General features: G+C 40.3%; 1 pseudogene; it reads left to right on the top strand.

Annotated features, from left to right (window-relative positions):
* Positions 1-6,887: 6,887 nt before the first annotated feature.
* Positions 6,888-7,242, top strand: part of LOC101979111 — a 2,356-nt pseudogene continuing 2,001 nt past the window's right edge.

The raw sequence follows: 7,242 nt of genomic DNA, 5'->3' as shown, positions 1-7,242 counted from the left end.
ATGGCAATGGGTTTTTGACCCTACTGCACGTACTGGCTTTGGGGGAGCCTAGGCAGTTTGGATGTTCACCTTACTAAACCTGGATGGAGGTGGGCGGTCCTTGGACTTCTCACAGGTCAGGGAACCCTGATTGCTCTTCAAGCTGATGAGGGAGAGGGACTTGATCGGGGGAGAGGAGGAAAATGGGAGGCGGTGGCGGGGAGGAGGCAGAAATCCTTAATAAATAAATAAATTTAAAAAAAGGAAAAAAAAACAGAAAATAAACCTTAGCAACAATAACAAAAAAAAAATGTTTTTATTGAGCTATATATTTTTCCACTCCCCTTCTTTCTTCTCCCCCTCCCCTTTCTACCCTCTCCCATGATCCCCATGCTCCCAATTTATTAAGGAGATCCTGTCTTTTTCTACTTCCATTATAGTTTAGATTCTCATCATGTATGTCTCTCTTAGAGTCCTCTTTCTTGTCTAGGTTCTCTGGGATTTTGAATTGTAGGCTGGTTTTTCTTTGTTTTATCTCTGAAAGCCAATGTGCAGGTTTCCATATGGAATTTTCACATTTAATTTTTGGTGAGTCTTCCCGCCATCTTTGAACCCGTTTCCCTGCTGTACTCTTTGGCCCCTGGTACTTTGTACTTTGATCCGCTGTCATCTTTACTGCTTCTTCCAAACCCAGTCTCTTCAGACCCTCTCTTGTTTCTTTGTCCTTTATATTGATGCCCACATGGCCATGATGTTAGAGCAAGAGACTACAAATAAGAGAAGAGTTATCTCCCATGTTTCCAGCTCCATAGGAAAGTTCTCAAGTTATGATTTCACTGTTCATTCAAGGTGGAAAGGATTATTCTTCAGAAGGGGTTCCTTCCACAGGAAAAACTTTTAATTTGTGCAGTGAAAAGAATTTCCAGAAATTCTGGAGTTGACTGTTATTATGAGTATAGAGATGCATTCAAAACATAGTCAGGTCACATGAAGCACCTACACAACCAAGTGCTGTCAAAGATCAAAACAGCCTGGGCTTAATGTCACTGCCAGACATTTTCTTTCCATTTATTTATATAGCTGTAACTACTTTTAGCTTAAATTATAAATAATTAAACATGCTAAGATGCTTTTGTTATTATCACAGAGCTATTATTGAGCAGGGAGATACCCTCTTGTAGAGGGTCACAACAGAAATTATCCAGCAGTTGTAAAAATCACAAGGTGAAAAAAAAATCACAAGGTGAAGAAAACTACATATATCTAAAGAGAACTGCCCGACGTGAGAGTGCACACTTCTAATTCCAGCACCTGGAGACTGAGGCAGGGGTATTTCTGTGAGTTTGAAGTCATCCTCAGTGCATAGGCTAGTCAAGTTCATACTGGGACAGACAATTACACTCTCTTAAATCCTTTACTCTCACGAGGAGAGGGGGGAGAAAACAGCAGTCATTGTAGCAGGGGGAAAGGAAAGAATGCCCCTGAATCTGCTGACTAAACCCAAGATATCTTTCCAGAGCTCTCTGAAAGCACTTGAAATCTACTTTGGAATCTAATAACTAAAGAAATTAATTTTATTCAAATTATTGAATAGCAAGAACACTTCAGACTAACGTTGTAGCAGGGTTGCTTTACATTAGGCTTCCAGAGTGAAGAATAGACCTGCTGTGGGTGAGGGAATTTTTTATTTTTTCGAAATAGGGTTTCTCTGTAGCTTTGAGGCCTGTCCTGGAACTTGCTCTGTAGACCAGACTGGTCTCGAACTCGTAGAGATCCACTTGCTTCTGCCTCCCGAGTGCTGGGATTAAAGGTGTGCGCCACCAGTGCCCGGCAGGGTGGGGGAATTTTTAAGTTGGAACTTTCCCAGGGCATTGAAGGGCACAACTGGCTCACTATAGTCCTCTGATTTCATCTCACGTGATTCTTTAGGCCTCCTGAGATGACACTGATCACAGACACCAACACAGACCCCAGCTGCAGCTGGACTAGGGATTGAAACATAGTCCTAGGAAGCAGCTTAGGCCCTATGTGGAAAGAACAGCAACCCTCTAGGAATGGTTCTGACAGCTGTGTGGTCACTGAACATTAGTGGCAATGCACGACTCAGACCTCACGTCATTACCCCTGTTGTGGTAGAACCATGGACCTCAACATGGCCATTAGTAGCAGCTGGGTCTAGACATCACCACTGCCGCCATCGGCAGCATGGCCCTGAGCACTAACTTGGCTCTTGTTCATTAGTGTCTGTACTGCCTTCGATGGCAACAGAAGCATGACATCAGTACAGACCCTGGATGCAGTGGAGTCACAGACCCTGGCATGGCCCTCAGCTGCAGCTCCGGCCCAGACACAGGCCACTCAGACATGGCTGCATCCTGGTTCTCCAATGCCAACCTGAACTCAGGTGGTTGGTTTGACTCCAGGCTTCTTCATAGTCCTTGGGGGTAACCTGAGCCACTGAGTCAATCTGGACCCTGGCTGTAACAGAACCACAGACCCAGATATGACATCCGTAGCAGCCTGGGACTGGATGACACCGTGGCCCCGGCTGGTATCACTGGCCACCCATATATGTACGGCCCCTGCTGTGATGTGGACCATCATTCCTCTTAATAATGGATCTAGTGGGGGACTGGAGAGATGGCTCAGAGGTTAAGAGCACTGACTGCTCTTCCAGAAGGCCTGAGTTTAATTCCCAGCAACCACATAGTGGCTCACAGACATCTGTAATGAGATCTAGTGCCCTCTTCTGGTCAGCAAGCATACAGAAAGACAGAACACTGTATACATAATAAATAAATAAATCTTAAAAAAATGGATCTAGTGTATAGCCTGACTCACTCGCACACATTTTCCTTTGTTGGTTTACTCATGGAAGGCTTCATATTGCTCTGTAAGATAGTTTTCCAAACACAGGTAAAAACTAACTTTTATTTACATATAGAAATGAATGTGTGTTAATAATTATCTTCTTCTCATTAAGCATTGAAAGTACTGGAATTCAACAACTTCCTAACTTTATGCAAAGTATAAATACAAATTCAACTGTGATCTTGGTAAGTCAATTGCATTTATTTATAAGAATTTTTTGGCATTGCAAATTATAGCTGTAAAACATTAAAATAGGTCAAAGTCAATAGAAAACTAATATCATATAATCTCAGAGAGTATCACTAGGCAGAATATAGTTCTCCAATAAAGCACATTTCCCCTTACACTACCTCTAGAGTTAAGTCTGCACTCATCAGAGTTTTTACACAGGCCCCGGCTGCAAATCCTTCAACCATTGTTTGTTGTCCTTCCTCCTTTGTGTGACTTTATTTATGTTTTTCTTCAGAATTTTGATTTTAAACTCTCAGCTCCCAGTCATCTCATAAGGTAACCTTATTTGAACAAAAGGTATTAGCAATCTTGCAATGTTAAGAAGCATACAGAAGTGCAGAATGTCAATTCCAGTGTGACTGCTGTCCTTAGAAAAGAGGGGGAATTTGTCAACCACAGAGAGACTATCACATACAAGTGAAATCACATAAACCAAGAAACACACAGGTTTTAGGCAAATGACCAGAAACCAAATCAACACAAAATAGATTCTTTATCATAGTTCTCTGATGGAATTAACCTTGTTGGCCTTAACCTTGGACCTTAAGACACGACATGAGTGGAGTGGTATTTTGTAGACCTATCCCAGATGACTAATTGTCCCTCCTTATGTCGTGATTCCATCATTCCATCTTCTCTCAAGGAATTCACATTGTTTTCTCTGTCCAGAACACAACCCCCATCCAGAGCAGTTGTGTTTTTCAGGTACCTAAGTAATGTCTTCCCTTCCTTAGTAGCTATGATCCATCCACCCTTTCTTCCCCTTTCTCATCTGCCTGTCAGCACTGTAAGGAAGAGCTTCTGTAGTCAGTGTATTGCTTCCTACACTTATCATTCCTTTTTACAAATTGGTCTGGTTATTTTCTGAAGTGATGAGTTACAAAATATTATAAATAACAAGCTACCAAACACAGAAGCATTACTACGGTGGGCTATACAGAGTCAGATTTCCACCAGTCACTGGTCACACTGTCTTCATTAACCAATGTATAATTTCACTATCTGCATGTTTGTGTTTAAAGGCAACTTGTTTGATACATGTTTTCAATATGAAGTGCTAAACTATTATAAAACAGCACTATAATTCTTGCCTGAAGGAAGGCCATCTAACACAAGCATTTCCCCAGTAAGGCATATGTCAACCTTCTTATACTTATAAGCACCTACTAGCACAGCATTGAAGTGCTACATTTGGAAGGCATTTCAAACAGGGAAAATCCAACAAAAGTCAGAAATGTGTAAAAAAGACTATATGAAAGTCATTTGTTTAGCTTATAATATCTGAAGCAAGAAGACAGAGACTTGTCTTGTTTGGCATCACTGGCAATATACATGTTGGGCACTGTATATTCATTTTGGTATTGTTCAGGTTTATGTCTTAGTTACTCTGGTAAACACCACAACCAAAACTACAAGGGTTTACTTCATCTTACAGGTTCCAAACTGTCTTCATGGAAAGTCTAGGCAAGAACTCAAGGCATAGCCTTAAGCAGAAATCATGGAGGAATGCTGTACTGGTTTGTTCACACATTATAGTCCAAGGCATAAGAGCCATATGCTTTGACTTATCCCAGCAAGACCCACTTTCTGATACTAGGTTGTGTTGTAGTTTGATTTTTGGTGCCATGATAACACTCTGTCCAAGGCTAAGTTGGAAAGTAAAGAGTTTATTTCAGCTTACAGATTAACATCCATCATCAAATGAAGCCAACAAAGGAACTGAAGCAGAGGCCATGGGAGAATGCTGCATACTAACTTCCTCTGTCTGCTTCCCCAGGTGAAACTGTTAGACAGTTCTGGCCTATTGCTCCAGGGATGGCATTCTCCAGAGTGGACTGGGTCTTACCTGTGCTGATTTAAATGAGAATGTCCCCCATAGACTCATATATTTAATGCTTAGTACTCATTTGTTGGAATTGTTTAGGAAGGATGAAGAGGTATGGCCTCATTGGAGAATGTTTCACTTGGTGGGGGGAAAAGGGGGATTGACTTTGAGCTTTCAAAACCCAATGCCATTCCCAGTTAGTTTTCTCTCTGCCTTGTGTTTGTGGATCAGACGTGTGTGTGAAGGGTGGTCATCACTTTTCTAAAGCTGTCTGTCATTTAGGGTCATCTCTGGAAGAACAAGGCACTGTGGAGGAGAAAGGGCATTATTCAGTGTTAAAGTTTCTACTTTAGACTCATTCTGCTCCCCACCTTCTCTGTCCCATCTTACCTTCATCTCTCAAACTTTTCAGAATCAGGCAGGCTGCTCGATAAAGAATAACACAGGGCACAGGGGAGTCTTTTCTGTTTATATTCCTTTTCTGTTCATCCTGCCTCCTTCTTGTAAGTTTATTCTTGCTAAATGAGCTGCGAGAACTCCAAACTTAATGCTTCTCGGAATCAACAGTAAAGAGTTCTGTGTTGCTGACAGTGTTTGGAGTTTTTACCTCTTTGGGAATACAGTCTTTTCCACAATGCTGATGCGTGGTTTTTTAGGCTGTGTTAGTTCTGTGAAGTTAGTTCTGAATGTTTTCGTAATATTCCCCTGGTAGTTAGAAGCGGGAAAAGATTTATTTTAAAGGGAAGAAAAATAGATCATTATTTCAGCCCCAGAGTCATAAGTTAAGAAAGGAAACTTGGAATGTGTTAGTACAATACTCTCAACTCAAACTCAAAACCACCCCAGGCTCTGCCCAGATCATTTCAGTTACAGAAGGGAGTTGCTGCTACAGTCATAGTTATATTGTTTTCTAAAAGGAAAAAAAGGCAATTTAACATTTAGACTCTATTATTCATTTATTTTCTACTCTGGAATTTGGAAATAAAGGCTTACATATATCAAGTTTCTTCTAATTTTCGAATCATTTATGTGTAAACAATGAATTTCATTTCTGTGGTGTTTCATGCACCCCTTTTTATTGATGCATAGTTAATGTGTCTTAGAATGTAAACAATTTTGCCTTTTAAAAAATCATACAGTTCTAACACACAAAATATACTTAAAAGGTTCACTGATTTGCATGTTCCCTAAGAATGTTCTTATCAAACTGTGTTTAACAATGTTTTCCCATAGAACATTAAAGAATCTATGTGGTATGTATTTTCATGGTACTATAAAAATACAGGCTACCAACAAGACCATCCATCCCCAAACAACTACATATTCGAGAATACATTTTAAAGTAGTGGTTCTCAACCTTCTTAATGCTGTGACTCTTTGATATAGTTCCTCATATTGTGGAGACCCTCAATCATAAAATTATTTCATTGCTACTTCATAACAGTAATTTTGCTGTTCTTATGAATCATAATGTAAATATCTGATATGCGACGCCAAAGGGGTCATGACCCACAGGTTGAGAACCACTGTTTTTAAGGTATCATTACTATTTCTGATTAAAATTGCATATTCACATTTCAATGGGAAAATCAGACATATCAGTCAGGAAACATTCACCACTGAGTGGAGTAACTGTGGATGCTCTTAAAGCTAAAGCATGGTCTCTACAGAGCTGTGAGACATAAAATGTGAGATTAAGGGTGCAAATATGAGCTAGAAACATGGAGTCCCTACTTTCAATGTAAAGACACATGTACTTACATGTTTTCACAGTGTGCTGAAAAGTCCAGGATGTGAAAGCTGCCTATTTTTCCACCTTTACCAAACAGACAAAAATACTAATGCGAATGTGTTTGGAAACAATCTTTTGAAATAAAGACAAAGGACAAGAGCTTTAACCTAAGAAAAGAAGTAGGACGATAGGCTCTTTTCCTCATTTGCACAGTAGCCATCAAGGATGACACAGTAGTTCATGACCAGGAAGTACATGACTAATCCTCTTCTTCAAAGGAAATAGATGGTCCTTGATGTCTGTAACCCTGGGAAGGCAACAGCACCAAAGATAGACATTCGGGAAAAGCTAGCCAAAATATACAAAACCCCAGCAGCTATCATCTTTGTATTTGGATTCAGAACCCATGTTGGTGGTGTCAAAACAACTGGCTTTTGTATGACCTATGAGTCTCTAGATTATACAGAATGAGCTCAAACATAGACTGGCAAAACGTGGCTTTTTTTTATAAATTTATTTATTTATTAAAGATTTCTGTCTCTTCCCCGCCACCCAATTCCCTCCCCCAATCAAGTCCTCCTCCCTCGTCAGCCCAAAGAGCAAT

The sequence above is a fragment of the Microtus ochrogaster genome, chromosome 18, assembly GCF_000317375.1.
Source record: "Microtus ochrogaster isolate Prairie Vole_2 chromosome 18, MicOch1.0, whole genome shotgun sequence".
Classification (NCBI taxonomy): domain Eukaryota; kingdom Metazoa; phylum Chordata; class Mammalia; order Rodentia; family Cricetidae; genus Microtus; species Microtus ochrogaster.
This window is presented reverse-complemented; position numbering and strand designations above follow the sequence as displayed.